This window comes from Plectrocnemia conspersa, unplaced genomic scaffold (genome assembly GCF_051122295.1).
Source record: "Plectrocnemia conspersa isolate PC_06_02 unplaced genomic scaffold, ASM5112229v1 ptg000014l, whole genome shotgun sequence".
Lineage (NCBI taxonomy): Eukaryota > Metazoa > Arthropoda > Insecta > Trichoptera > Polycentropodidae > Plectrocnemia > Plectrocnemia conspersa.
In genome coordinates, this window is record NW_028277178.1 from 20,257,312 (window position 1) to 20,273,001 (window position 15,690).

The 15,690-nt window shown below is 31.2% G+C and overlaps 1 long non-coding RNA gene across 1 annotated transcript; it reads left to right on the forward strand.

Annotated features, from left to right (window-relative positions):
- The first annotated feature begins 12,062 nt into the window (after positions 1-12,062).
- LOC148226479 (uncharacterized) lies at positions 12,063-14,540 on the forward strand. Its single transcript, XR_015812239.1, has 2 exons — positions 12,063-12,461; positions 12,543-14,540. It is a non-coding gene; the product is annotated as an uncharacterized LOC148226479 (long non-coding RNA).
- The last annotated feature ends 1,150 nt before the right edge of the window (positions 14,541-15,690 follow it).

Sequence of the window (15,690 nt, forward strand, 5' to 3'; positions counted from 1 at the left end):
AATGTATGTTTTATTAATATTTACAATAAAGCCCATATGACCGTCGCCCAACTTTTTTTTTTTACTCTTGAGCTGCGTTGTCCTTGATTCGATCTTGTGCTTTGTTATTATTCTGATTGTTTGTTACCATGAGAACAACAATTGAATTAATTTTCGAATTGTTTTTTTTAAATAAATTTCTATTTATATGAATTTTGTTAAAATTAAATTTAATTTGATTTAAAACCAGTAATCATGTATCTGAAAATGTTTTCACGTTTTCTCTTTTATTTAGTGCTATTTTTATTTTTTAAATAAAACAAATATTACGACTATAATACTATGGAGAGTAGAGCGCAAATATACAATAGTTCATGGTTTGCGTATAATATTTATTATAAAGAAATATTATTTTCACCATATCAAGTAGTTTTTCTTATAATTGACTAACCAATGTGATTACTATTACTGACTACTTGTGGAAACGCAAAAGAAGCACGGTTTCTTTACCAAGAAAAATTTGACCAAAATAGACCCGCAAGTAATTCGTCTACTTTTTATACATATTTTAGAACCACCTCAACTTGGAGTAAAATTACATCAATTCACGAATTTTACATAGAATTCTTCATACTTTAGAAAATCTGCAACAACACTACGATTCACTACGATGCATTTGAATACTTCTACAATATGTACTTGTATTCTTTAATAATTTTCGTAAAATAAATATATAATCTATACAGATTTCTAAAGCGCTTCTTTTAACTGACATAAAAATATATTAAATGATTATACATGTCTCATATATAGATAAATATAACTCCGTAACTAAAACATAAGCTTGGTAAAGGATATTATATTAAACATTATATAACGCGATGTCTAATTAGCGCATAAACTGCAGTCGTTTTGCATTTTTGCAACAGCCAGCGGCCGGTTATCGGTCGACTTCAAATGGCTTGTGAAACCCGAGGGTCGTTTAGCAGTAGTCTTGGTGCGATAATGACAAGTTATTAAAGTGTGATAAAAGTACGCGACTCGGAGTGATTTGCACTTGTTTAACAAGCGCGCCTCCTCCATCCCACGAAATGGGCCCGATAATGACCCATCACTTTATAATGGCTCACACTTTCGTGCTGACGACGGCGCTCCTCTTCGACACATCAAAGAGTGACGATACTCGCAAGAAATATATGTATACAAGTATATATACTATATTTATTTATATCAATTTATTTATTATTTATCTAATAACAATGTTACGAATAACATATGGTCGTAAAACAATACATAGAAAATAATATATAGTAATTAAAAAACAATAATAAAATATTGAAATTAAATGACACGAACAATGCCACCAAATTAAGTCATCGGCGAGTCGGCTTGTGCTTCATAAGAAGCGATCGTGATTTTCGAAGACGTTCCGGAACCCAAAACTGAAATTCCTCGAGAGTAGTTTGATTATCAATCGTACCTTTCAGTAATTTTATAATATTCTTTGCTACATACAACTTTTTACGAAAACTCAGCGCGCCTAAAAGAAAGGCGCTGGGGTACAAGAAACGATAATAATAAAATATTTTCTTATAAGGGTATCTAAAGAATATTTTCTGATTTTTTTCGATTGTGGTTAATCGAGGATCTTAAATGAAGATACTTTAAATGAGCAATATATGAAATATTTGTTCCATAAAAAAAATTATTTCTGCATCACTGTTGGATAGATTAGGTGAAGACATATAGAACAGTGATCATTTTATGCATACAGTATTCATTTACAGTTTACATTTAATTGCATATATTTTTACAGTATCATTTAAATACCCACAAGTTAATTTACAGTTTTAATTCGTGATTAATGATATATTTAAGGCAAAGATTACCTTAGTTTTGCTAAGAAATATTAAAAAAAAAATAGAAAAAATTTTCTGTATAAGAAAAAAAATTCTACAAGTCAGGTTTGTTGTCTACCTGCTAGTTGATATCACTTCATCATAAAATGAATTATACGCATTTTAAATAATTTTATAGATAATAATAGTTGCGTAGATAAATATTAACATAGTTTTTAATCTTATTTTTAAATTTTATTATTTTATTATCGTGAAGGTACCTTGAAATTTATAATATTAATTTTATCATAGAGCTAGTATATAATATGTATGTGAAAAACATTTTTATATAAAAAGTCATAAAAAAATAGTTTTTATTCAAAAATTATATTTTATGAAATATAAGAAAGCGAAAAGGATTAGAAATACTTAAATAGTATGAGTTACATTGAAACCACTGAGCGTTTTGTATCTAAAATTATTTACATGAATATCATTTATCAATTCAACAATATTTTTAAGGATTTTATTGGATAATTTCAAACTCTCCTCAATTTTATATTTATTTTATTGCATGTTTTGTAAAAATATTCATGCGTTTGGACCACCTTTGTGATCGTAAAATAAAATTTATTTATTTCCTGTTAAAATGTTACTCTTCTTCAATAAATTGTTATTTTTATTGAGAATGATTTCATATGTAAAGCTTTTAAAAAATACTACCAAACATACCTCGTCCATATTTATTATTGATTATTTTTAAATAAATATTTTTAATTAAAAAAATTCTCAACCATATAAATTTGCTACCTTCACACCACCGACCCACAAAACCTGCTCTGTATCTTAAACATCTCCGGGACGCAGTAATAAGTCGTTAGTTGGGGAGCGAGCGCGTAATAATCCATAATTGTCACCTGTCGGCACTTTACAACGGCTAGATTAAATTTTCATAAATATTCACACATGAGAGAGGTATATATATACTTTATAAAGCTCATGTGTGAATCACCGGCAAAGCTCTGTGGGCGTTCGAAAGCACAAGTGATACAAACAAAGCGAATTAACAAAAGAAGTGAAATTAATACGGATCACGGGCGTACCGCCAACAATGGTAGTATTTATCTACGCCCTCATGTAAAACGGTAATCGGACGGAAACGGTACGAACAAAGGGCGCTAAAGGAAACTCAGATTGAGACGATTAAATGTCGGACTGTGCCATGATTCAACATCGAGAGGGTAAACATTGAGTAGGCGCGAGTCAAATTATGGGTATTATCAATATTACTGATAACGTTTTTATTTGATCTAAAATGTTTAAATAACGATTCATGAATATACATTTTTATCGGCATGTAAACATCTGCGTTACATCTTTTAGCTGTTATACAGGGTGGACGACTTTTGTGAACATATATTTTATATTGATGAAATTTTTTTATCTAAGTCTGTACAAATCTCAAACAGTTCTTGGCCCTGAGAACAAAATACAACGTGATCAATTTGAAAATAATCGAAGAAAAAGTACGTAAACCTATTTGGATATATAGTATATATTTATGGAGATGTGCCAGACTGAATTCATCCAGAATATACAAACTTCATCTGGGTTTCAAAGAAAAATATAAAAAGCATGCGCGCGGGCATAAGCTGCATCTGCTTGAGCATATGCAAACTGAACCAGAAATTTTGCTAAATAAAAGACTCATGTCTACATGTGAATGAAGATCGTCTATGTGTAAAATTTACATAACAACTGGAAAAGCACTGATCGTTACAGATTATTTTTTAGTCGCAATTGAAACACTGCCACTACAGTGGGGCTCATTAAAATAAATTTATAGATAATAAATAAGAAAGGTCTAACATATAAACCTGTCACATCATATGTGGACAACTTCTGATTTGAAAAATCTCCATAAATCTCTATCGAAGAGCCAACTGTGTCAAATGCCTTTTTGCGATCGATACATATTGCGGCTATTCACCCAAATTAAAGCACTGCTGAATTCTTACATAATATCAAATACTGCATTTCCAAAGTCATACTAGCTTAGAAAAAGAAGGCTTATGAGATAAAACTATCATAAATATTTTTTTCTAAATTTATTATTATGTAAATTTATTTTTAAATTGTCATTTACAAAATGGGTGAATATATTTATAAAATTGCCTTATAAAAGTTTTAAAAATTTCGTTTTAACCAATGCCTAAGTTGTAGCAATATATCATGATTAAATTTTAGCATTTAAGAATGAGAAACTATTATATTTTTTTATTTTTTATTGACATACACTTTGGAAAATATATTTATATTAATTTATTTTTATTATAAAAATATAATCAATGAACATATTTAACTTGATACCCATTTGAACTGGTTGAGTGATATATTGTTGAGAATAACTAATCTGATCTTTGTCCGCAGATAGGCAAATATTTATACAGTCGTATTTAAATCACGATCAAACAGAACAAAACTGTTTTCCATTCATCAGCGATCACGATCGAGATAGGTCCGTTCGATTTTTGTGGCGCCTCAATACATTTATATATTTTATAATAAATAAATACAAAAGAAGTAGTGATGATACTGCGAGATTATCACATTATTATTATCATATTGTAATACAATGACACTTAATTATTAGTAAATATGTAGGTATATTATATAAGATTTATAACTTGAATACGGTTATTTCGTCACAATGACTGTATTTTTTCGCATGCTTTGCCCGATTGGCGTCATCGTAGACATTGTCACGAGATCAGTGCTACAAATGACATAATTGATGGCACATTCTATCTGACAATGGAATCCGTCGTGAACCGAGAGCCTTCGTGCTCCGTGAAAAGTTATTTGGCATTTGCTTTTACGAAATGTGTCAATTCAAGCACATGATATACAATCGTCTTTATAAGTACCGTTTTCTTCAACTTTCCTGGAAGCTGATCTCGAAATTTTCCTTCTTATACTTTTCCTCTATGCGTCTTATTCATGATGTAATCTCATAAGCAGACTGATAAGGAGAATCGAGTGATCCACATAAGGAATCAACGGCGACTGGAGATAACATGACATTATTTCCGATCCGTGAGTGGAAATTGAAATGAATTCAATATATCTATGATGAATTTAGTTCTAGTAAATTAATCAACTATGTTTGATGAAATAACGTACTAGATGTTAAAAATCTTTAAATCTTATACAATATGAATATTGTAATTTTATGAAGCATCTATGTACATATATAATAAATGTACTTCTCACCTATGTAACGCGTTTAAAAACCATATCTGATGCAGTTGCCTCACAAGATATAAACTCAGATTTTCGTTCTTAATTTGAGCAATCAAAAAGTATAAATTTACATATAATAGCCGTGTAAAAGTTACAGTGCCCTCGAGGCTTGTTTTTATAAAAGTTCATCTCGAACGCGCGACAATGAATAGACTCAGTGATCGTACGAGTTTATTATTTATGCACAATATTTAATCATTGTAAAAAATCTCGGTTGCCCAACAGTTTTGTTCACACGTGTCGCAGAACCGATTGCGAAACTCACGCGTTAAATATCCGCGATTATTCCCTACGTCCGATATGGTCATACGGTTGGTTGAGGATAAATCATTTTTTTATCATCAGCGGCGATGAAAGTGAGCACGCGTATAAATTTGTGTAAAGATTTTGTACAATGACAGTGTTTACCATATTGGGGTGATTATCTGCATTGTTATCTGAGCGCAGCATCAGACTGGCGCCTGAGACTTTGGCTGGACCAGGCCTCTTCTCGGACGATTGACGTAAACGTTGATTAATTCGCCTTATTGTCCTTTTCATAGTGAATTCATATTTTTTAATCGCCGACAGCAAATAATATTTATTTATACACCTTAATCATAAGCAAGGAATTAAATGCATTGTAAAAAGTCAAAATATATAATTTACTGAAGATGTGTAGATTAGTATCTGAGTGGTCGCTAGGTTGAGGGTATACGTTCTAATCATCGATGATTCAATTGCTGCGGTTGTCGATTGACTATCGGTGATTCGTAGCTGAGAGTAGGTACCGTAGTCGTTGTTGGTTGCTAGTAATTGATGATGTGATTAAGTGCTAACATATATCACAGTCATCAGAGATTGTACCTCCTGATCAGCATATGCTTATTAAACGCTTGGTTATCACCATAAAAAAACATTTTATGCATAAAGAATCTAGCAGATAATATGTGTACTGGCGTAAAATCCACTATTGTATTAACGATTTAAAAAAATTACCTTGTAGTTAAATTCAAGGCGTGAACATATTTCGTTGGCTGAATATGCAAGAGATGCAATTGGCCAACCAATATCTGCATCTCTGATTCGCCAGAGACGACTCGAATCAAGAGCATAAAAGTCTGACACTTTCTCACATCAGAAGACGATTAAGCGAGTCGAAACGAGGGGGTCAAAGATAATCACAAGCATCGAGAGCAGACAATTACGATTAAAGACGGCAGACAACCAGACTGAGACCAAGAACAAACACAAAAGACCTCAACGGATAATCTAGATAACTTCACTTATCCACCATCGCTACAATTTCGCTTTGGTAAATTGTACAATAAAGCAATAAAGATTTTCCGGCGTCTATTTTGGCTTTAAAGTCACACTCTTTGAGTCTTAAAACCCGAAATATGTTTTCTGTGTATTGTAATAATACTACTATACATGTTTTTTTGTCCATTGTTATGAATGGGGGTAACATGTTAGGGCACGGTGGTTTTAATATAGTTTGTATAAATCATAAGTATTATACTAATTATTTGCAGTGATTGATGATGTGCTTTTAACGTTTTATTTAATTAAGAGAAAATTTAACAATTATAATAATAATAATAATGTATGTTTATTATAGTTCATTCATTGTATATTATTACTATAAAATAAAAATTAAAATATTATCATCGTTCATAATACGTGTGATTTTTCACTCAACGTCTGTTTTGAGAGTATGTTGTCTTCTTCTGCCCATCAGAATTTTCTGTCATCTTGTCCGATTATTCCTGAATTACCGTGGGACGTTGTCAAAAGGTTTCGGTCGTGCTTACGATACGCTGACCCCTCTGGTTTTTAATTAATTAAAAAGAAATCAAATTTACTGTCGCATTATGCAAACTATGCGGCCTCAACACGTTCGATTCCCCGCTGAGTTGGACCATTTTCGCCCGAGGATACTGTTAATACCAATTAGCGGATGACACGTGAGCTATATGGTGGACGAGGTGAAAGGTAGAGAGAGCAGTGCTTCGATAACGAGTTACAAATAAGCACAAAGTGTGCATGCATACTAACCAAAGAATGTGATTATAGAAATTAGAGTAACACAATTTAGAATTGTACTTTATTAGTTTAGCCGAGAAAAATAATTAAATAACTACAGTATGATTCCCATTTAAGGTTTTTTAGAGTACTATAGTTTAATTTACAACTGTCAAACCTAATATGTCGGATAGAGGTTACTCAAATAAAAATGTAGAATATAACTAAACTAGAATATCTATGAAATGCCTATATTAAAATAAGAACAAATTAAATTTAATATATGTATTAACGGTTTCACTAAGCACGCAGTGCAGTAAAGTTGTGAGTTCTGTATAAATTGAAAACATTTGCATTTACATGTTTGAAATGTCCATATAGTATGAAATAATCATTTTCATATGGCATCATTATTATCATAAGGAACTTATTTAGGTTCAAATCAGGTTAGATCGTGTTCTTTGCCATTCCGTTAGAACATGGGTTTAAATTAAGTAGAGAGGTTATACTATTTGTAGTGTTAAACTTTTAAGACCTTCAAATGTATTTATAAATATATGTATACTCCTACTCGATAAATTTGCCGTAATAATAATCATATAATAGTCCTTTTTTGATGTCTTTCACAAAACTTTTTTATTAGTATTATTTATACTGGAAAATTATTAAATACTATTTTTTATCACTAAGGGTTTGTTATTTTGTAATAACAATAATATGTATTTATTTTACACAAAAGAGTATATTACAATTCTGAATTATCTGGTTTCAAATCATTATTAAGATATATTATCTAGCTAGATAATTATATTCAATCCGTAAGTAATTTAAATTATTTATTATATAGCTTACAAGTCGGGAAAATCACTGCTAATTATTAAATGTTTATAGTCTGAATCTCTAAATCATACAAGCCCTAAAGCATTATATAATAGGAAAAGCGGAGAGTAATGATAATTTTTAAAGGGACGATTTTGAAATTAATTTGCCGCCGGCTGTCGTTGAGGTAACACGTAAAATTTGATCTTATTTTTTAGTTCTGTTAGTCTACTTTTGTTAATACTCAGAAGATTTTTTTTACCCTATAGAAAAAAAGTCAAGGTCAGAAATCGAGGAGACGCATTTGCGTTATTATATGCTATTTTTGTTTGATCAAGGAAAGAAAGCAAAAAAAGCCACTCAGATCATCTGTAAATTTATGGAGACGTATTGCATCTTCAAAAATGTCACAGGTGGTTTAGAAAATTTAAAAGTGGTGATAGGGGTTGAAAAATGCCCCCAAATCGGGAAGACCTACAAAATTAGACGATGACGTGTTAAAATCAGCAGTGGAAGTGGATCCCCGAAAAACCATAAAAAAATTGTCAGAGGAGCTTGGCTGCCCATGGACGATCGTTAAAGACCATCTCAAGCGCATTGGAAAAAAATACAGGCAAGGAATTTGGGTACCGCACGAACTTTCACAAACGGCCATTGAGCAGTGATTTACCATATGTTCGTCGCTATTGTCTAGGCACGAAACGGCATCATTTCTGAGAAGGATCGTTACAAGCTATTAAAAGTGGATCCTATACTACAATTCAAAGAAAAAAATCAATGGCTTTCTAAAAACAAAGTACCTAAACCCTCATTGACCTTAAAAAAGGTCCTTCTTTGTGTTTGGTGGGACATGGTTGGCGTCATCCATTATGAGTTATTAAAACCTGGTCAAACAATTACCGCAGAGGTATACTGTGGTCAATTAGTCAGAATTAAAGCGGAGCTGTTGAAAAAACGTTCAGTTTTGGTCAACAATCAAAGGCGAATTTTGCAGCACGACAATGCCAGACCACACGCGGCACGGATAACGCAGGAAAAAATCAGGGAGCTTGATTTTGAAGTTTTACAGCATTTCCATATTTCCCATATTCCCCCGATATCGCACCCTCTGACTACCATCTTTTCAGATCTTTAGAGCATTCCCTTAAAAATAAAATTTTTAATTCATTTGACAGTATCGAAAATCACATAGAATCATTCTTTAACGAAAAACCTGCAGAGTTCTATAAGAAAGGGATTGAAAAGCTGCCTCATCGTTGGAGAAAAGTAATAGAAAACAATGGAAAATATTTTACTGATTAAAATTGTATATATATTTTTTTTAATAAATTTTTTGTATGTGAAAAAAAATTATCATTACTATCCGCTTTTCCTATAGTTAAATTAAAACGTAAAAGAGAGTTTTTTTATTATATATTCAATGGGATTTTTAAATTAATACTTTATTTAAATTAATTATTATTTATATAAGTACTTTTTATATAAACTATTTATATAAACATATTTACGATATTATCTGCACTTTCACATTTTTCATTAAAAAATCGTTACTTTACTTTTTATTGTATTAAATTTTTATTTATTTTCTAATAAACATACATACATACACTAATATGTAAAATATGCACTAAAACATTCGAGTATTGTCATGATGGAACAATGCCTTTTCACAAACTTTTTTTAATATTGAGCATTACTTAGTGAAATAAATATTATGATTTAGTGGCAGCAGCTCATAGTAAATAATACTCTTTCAATCGCATGAACTATATGGGTACAGTGAAGCTGCTAGTGAAAATATATGTAGATTCACTGGTATTATACATTCACTGCAACATATATATATTTTCGGATGTTATTTTAAATTCAAGAAACACTGCGCCTATTATTTTATTTTTAATGAATATCATTTTTGATACATATGTTCTATGAATATCCGTCACTGTTATGTGATTCTCTCAGAATCCTAAATTGTCTAATGTTAGTGCTTTATTGGTCTCTTTTTTTATATTTTGTTCTAAAAAGTATCAATTGAATAAATTATTTTCTTATTATACGAACATTTGAGACAGTCTTTATAAAATATATAAATACATTCAATTAGTAGGACGAATCGTGTATCATGCAAGATGCAACGTACCGAAATATTCATACAAAAGCTAATTTGATAGACAGAACAATGCGTAATAAGGTACTTTGGCGCAGAACAGCGTCCGGGTATTTCTTTCAGCGGGTGAACAAAAGTGACAGGGGCCACAATGGTGACAGGGCCGCTTCGGCACTCGGGAATAAATTAAAACGAAAGCGGGCCGACGCCGATTAATCGCCGATCTGTCCACAGGTGGCAAATGCCAAATATCGACGTGACTTATTAATCACCCTGTATTTGGGCCGGCACGCGAGAAAGCTCCGCTATGTTACGCAGGCGCTATACAGGATTTCATGTAAGTAAGACTTGTTATTTTTATAAAAATAAATAGCAAATTATCGCATAATCAAAAATCCAGGCTACGCGGCCCAACAATATTTTTTTCATAAATTAAATTCCTTAAAATGCCAATGGCCAAAATAAATAAGTACAGAAAATTGCATTAAATATGTTTTCTAGGATTTTTATTGACATTGTTGATGAGAGTGGAATTTTGTGAGGCTTATGTGATGCGGGACTATTTGATTATTTTAGCAATATAGCAAATAACCAAATGACGGTAAATATTAGTTGGAAGCCTTTGTACGAAAATAATAGAAACATTGTTAGAGAATCGTGGACACGAGTCATGTCGCAGTCGTAAATATACAGTCATGAAACCAAACAGATGAGGTCTTGCGTGAGACCCATATACGCATTTCACCCGATTTTGTTCGTCTGAATGGAGCTATTGATGTAACTGATAGACGGTGATAAATCTCGTTACCAGCACTTGTCAACCTTTTCTGGCGGCCGACCTCTTTCCGTCGCGTCGCCAAAGACAAATGCGGACTGTATGGAAATGCACCTGCATTGTTCGAATACGCACAAATATGATTTATAGTAATTTTCCGCATTAATATTGCAATAGGACATACCTTCATAAATATATGACATTATTTATGTTAATTAATTTATAGTCCCCGTTCTCTTAGATCACGCTACAAAACTTGTAAAATGCTCTCAACATTTTAATCACAAAATTATAATTTTGTACCACAATATTTTACATGATTTATAAAAGTATATATTAGATTTATTTGCAGCAGAATTATTTTTGTATTGATTAAAATATACTTAATCTATTTTTCATTTATACAGTAGGGAGTTTAAATGATTAATTTAAATATCCCAAAAACGACCATGGTTTTATATCTTAAATATGACAATAGATTTGCCATTAATAATGCATTGAAAAAGCACGCCAATGATAACTTTTGCTTAAGACAATTAAAAAGAGATCTTACATAACGACAAAAGGCGTCAACAATGAATATAGAAATCGTGTAGGACACTCAATACTGCACAATAACCACAAACATTTAAAATAAATTAGTAAAAATTATTTATTCATGGGTCTTGTCAGAATTTAAATATCGCAGATCTGTTCTAAAGCCCGCAATTTTATAATTAACAGTTTCATTTTAATATTTGTTTCGTTCTTCGTCGATTTTTTTTATGTGTACCAAGTGGCGAATTAAATATCTATTTTACATACAGCGAGTATTTTTAAGCGAATTGCCGTTAGTCAATAAGGCAGGTCAGAAACAGTCATTCAGAGAGCAAATTCAGCGAAATTCTCAGCGAAAAGGCAACAGATACATAGATAGTTGATGATTTATAACGTGTACTTTGTGACTTAAGCCGTTAAAATATTTCGCATGGTGATGTCCTTTTAGCAAAGAAACACTTTATCACAAGCTAAATTAGACATTTTGTGACCTAATAAAATAAGGTATTCCTTCCAACTGTAAATAGAAGAGAGGTTTACTTGTAAGTCCGAGAATTAAAAATAAATAAATTATACTACATTTAAAATAAATCATTTTCATTAAGTTTAAAATTTAGTTTTAAATTTATTTAATATATACGATGTACAATAAAATAATATTTTTATTATTATTATGCAGTGTATTGTATACACTGCAGGGGCGTATATTCAGGGTGTGCTAGGTGTGCGGCGCACACCCGCAAAACCATCTAAAATATAAATTTAGAAATTCAGAAAATTTAGGGCATAAAGCGACATCATTTTGCATACAGTAGTATGCAAAATTATAAAATTTTAATATGCAGTGTATAGTATGCATTGGTATTTGTCATTCGCTCTAAAAGTTTCCGCGCGACCGACACGCTATGTATTACTCATGTGGCGCGCCGACCTTGAGTGCGGCGGCCGACTAAAGTAAATTGTTCCGAGATTTAACGGCTGAAGTCGTTCTGTCGGCTGGCAGCGCTCAGTAGTAAAATTGGTCTCGAATTTGGTGCACGTACTTCAAAAATTTTTGCGTCCGTCGCTGCTTTTTTATTACATTATATCACAATAACAGGTCACTCATTTTTTTATATTTTGGGGTAAAATAGTTTATTATATTATTTACATATGATCAATACTTAATTTTCTATTCTAGATTATATTTTTTTTATTTACCCCAATAATGATGAAGAATACTGTTGAAGATATTTGGAATAATCCATTTTCAAAAAGAAGTTATGAAATTAAATTAAATATAATCAAAATTGGCAAACCACGTCCACCTCTTCCCAATTTATTTATGAAGCATAAAGACAATAAATGTGAATATACAAGACATTTTTCATTTTCATCATATGAACGAACTGAGTGGTTAACAGGCTGCGAACTTCGATCTAGATTGTTCTGTTGGCCATGTTTATTGTTTTCCAAAGAAAGAAGCGTGTGGAATAAAAGTGGATTTGCTGACCTTAGTCATCTGATAACGGCACTGAAAAAACAAAAAAGAGCGCAGTCACACGTTTAATCATTTTTTTCTCTCAAAATGTTTGGAAAACAACTAATTGAAGTCATGATTGACGCTCAACGTAAAGCTAATATAAGTCAACATAATGAACAAGTTCATAAAAATAGAGAAATATTAAAGCGAATGATTGACGCAGTAGTATATCTAGGAAAACAAGAACAACCTTTTCGAGGCCACGATGAGTCCTGTAATTCACTAAACAAAGGAAATTACCTTGAATTTTTAAATGCACTTCGAGAATACGATTCTGTTTTGGATACTCATTTAAATACTGCAACGGTGTTTCGTGGTACTTCCCCATCCATACAGAATGACATAATTGAAGCAATTGGTGATGTTATTAAAGATCATATTAAGGAAGAAGTAAATTCAGCAAATTTTGTCGCTATTATTCTTGACGAAACTTCAGATATAATGACGAACTCACAGCTCTCAACAGTTTTGCGTTTTGTTTATGAAGGTAAAGTTTACGAGCGGTTTATTGGCTTTACAGACGTTAGCTCTGATAAATAAAACAGCCGATGGCTTATTTTGCCACGTTGTAAATATAATTGAAGAATTTCAAATTCAAGAAAAATTAGTTGGACAGACTTATGATGGGGCGAGTGTAATGAGTGGGCATATTATTGGTTTGCAAGCCAAAGTACTCGAAGTTTATCCATTGGCCATTTTTACACACTGCTATGCTCATATGTTGAATTTAACATTACAACAAGGTCTTTCCAATATAAAAGTGTGCAAATCATTCTTTCAAACTTTAAATGGATTGTCTGCATTCTTTTCGAAATCTTCCAAACGAATAAATGCTTTACAAGAGTTTGTAGCTAGAAGACTTCCTTTTGTTACACCTACAAGATGGAATTACACATCACGGTTAAGTAACACAGTGCAAAAATACAGAAATGAATTAACGGACTTTCTTCGAGACGTCGTGAAAAATTGTGAACTATGGGACCCCGACACTGTAATAAAAGCACGAGGTTTTCTTAGCTTTTTGGAAGATTTTAAAACAAGAAAACTTCTCCACATATTTTCAAACCTTTTTGGAAAAACTGATGTGTTATACAACATTTTATAATCCAAATCTTTTGACATATTATATTGCTGTAAGAAAGTTACCGAAATTTTGCAAAAACTCAGACATGAACAGGAAAATAATTATGAAACATTATGGGATTCTTATGTAACGGAAGAAAATTATCCAAGACTGAGTAATGATTTGCTTGTTGAAGAAAAGCACGCGTTTAGCCAACTATTTAATACAATAGTTGATAATATATGTAAGCAAATTGAAAATCGTTTTTCTTCAATGTCCAAATTGGAATATTTTCACCTTCTGGAGAAAGAAAAATATGAGCAATATAAGGGAAAATTTCCAAATGAATTACTTACCAAACTGCAACAATTCTATGGAACGTTATTTGATTATATAAGTTTAAAAAATGAGCTTGCTGTTCTTTATCATTTGCCTGAATTTGCAGAGAAATCTGTTCATGAGCTTGTACAATTTATGAACACAAATAATTTTGAGTCAGGTTTTCAGGAAATAGATAAATTAGGCAAACTAATATTAACTCTTCCAAACAGTACTGCTTCAGCAGAACGTTCATTTTCTGCTCTGAAACGAATTAATATTTGTTATCGAAGTACCCAAGGCCAAGAAAGGCTATGTGGCTTAGCTTGATTTCAATAGAAAAAGGGATCCTTATGGATATTAAAAAGAAGAGCACTTTATATGACAGCGTGATAGAAAAATTTATGATCAAAAAAAGAAGATTAGAATTTATATATAAATAATTATAAGTTTGTGGTTATTTATTTATTTATATATGGGAAAAAGCTCGGCTAATAAAAATGAAAAAATGTACTTTTTTTATTTTTTATAGCACACCCAATATTAACACCCACCGTACGCCACTGATATACTGTGATAATAAATAATAATAATATTGATTTTACGATTATTAAAGAAAATTTTAATTTTATTTTAATTATAAATAATATGGTAGTTGTTAAAAACGCTGAATTTTGTCAAAAATTTCTGCATTAAAAAAATAAGAATATAATAAAAAAAAAACTTTTGACTTACTCTACATGTATTATTGTTAAATCTTATCTTTGTTAAACTTGCTTAAAAATATTTTTCATGTTCTTTAATTTGAACCAAGCTATATAGTTTTTATCGATTTATTACTGTGGTAATCCATCTTAGGTCATTTGTAGTATTAGAAAAAACAACTACTAGTTAAAAGTATATTTTTTTATGCTTTATTTTTTTTACATATAATAAAATTTATTGCTATACATTACTGACAGTTATCATTTGTCATTGTTACTTTTTAGCCACCAACTTGATGTTTACTAAAATAAATCTAAGTCTGACACAATTAATATAAGAGTATCAATTTCATGTTATTCATTACCACCGTAACCATTAAAATATTAATGGATTGCTAACCGAATTTGCAAAGGGATTGATAGATTAATTGTTTACTTTATCAGTTCGAAAGAACACTCTTTGAGATAAATATATGTCATTGATTATATATCATTGCATTAGATTTTCGATGAAGTGTACTAAGTCAGCTTACATCCATTACCGTTATAATATATATAATAAACTATTATACAACGATCTTCATTAACGGATAATGAAGCTTTTTCTCAAACCGATCTTAGAGTTTTTTAGCGGAAAGTTCAATCGTCCTTTGTGAAATATATTCACCATTTGCTCACAAACAAAACTCTTTGCAAGATCCAACTGAATGAGGCGTTGTTC